Here is an 828-nt window from a genome sequence, read left to right on the forward strand (position 1 = left end):
AAAGGGTGAGGGGGAACGGGTAGAGCAGAGGGCGTGTTTGAAATATTAGGTAGTATGGGGACAAAGGGGAAGGGGGGGAAGGGCTAAGGGGGGGGGAGGGGGGGGGAAGAGAAAGGTAAAGGAAAAAAAATAGGGAGAGAAAGGGGGGGACAGGGGGAAAAGGGGGGGAAAAAGAGGACCAAGAAGAAAGAGGGGAAGAGAAGAGGCGGAAAGAAAAAGAAAAGAAAAAAAAAGGAGGAAAGTGGGAAAATGGAGGGGGGGTAGAGAGGGGAGGGGAGGAAAGAGAGAGGAGGGGGGGGGGAAGGGAAAAGGAGAGGAACGGGGGGGGTGAGGGAAAAAGGAAAAAATGTGAAGAGGAATGAGAAAAGGAGAGGTGAGGAGGATAAAGTGGATTACTAGTTGGGGAAGGATGAAGGAAAGGAGGGAAAGGAGAGGGGAGAAGGGGGAGGAAGAAAAGAAGGAGGGGAAGCGGGGTGAGGAAGGATGGAGAGAGAGGATAAGGACAGTAAGAAGGGGGGGGAAAGGGAAGAAAACAGAGGGGAAAAAGTAAAGGTGGGGGGGGGGGGGGGTGGGAAAGGTGGGGGACGAAAGTGGAGACAAGAAAGAGAATGAGAGAGATGGGGAAGAAAAAGGGGGAGGTGTAAGGGGAGTACTAGGGGGGAGGGGGGAAAGAAGGAAAAAAGGAAAGAAGAAAAAAAGGGAAAAGTAAAATGAAAGGGGAACGGGAAAAATAGAAAGAAAGGGTGAGCGAGGAGGAATGTGATAGAAGTCAACTGGAGATTTTACGTGGTAAGAAAAAGTGGGGCGCGGGGCGAGAAAAGGATAGGG

This window comes from Etheostoma spectabile, chromosome 12, assembly GCF_008692095.1.
Source record: "Etheostoma spectabile isolate EspeVRDwgs_2016 chromosome 12, UIUC_Espe_1.0, whole genome shotgun sequence".
NCBI classification, from domain to species: Eukaryota; Metazoa; Chordata; class Actinopteri; order Perciformes; family Percidae; genus Etheostoma; species Etheostoma spectabile.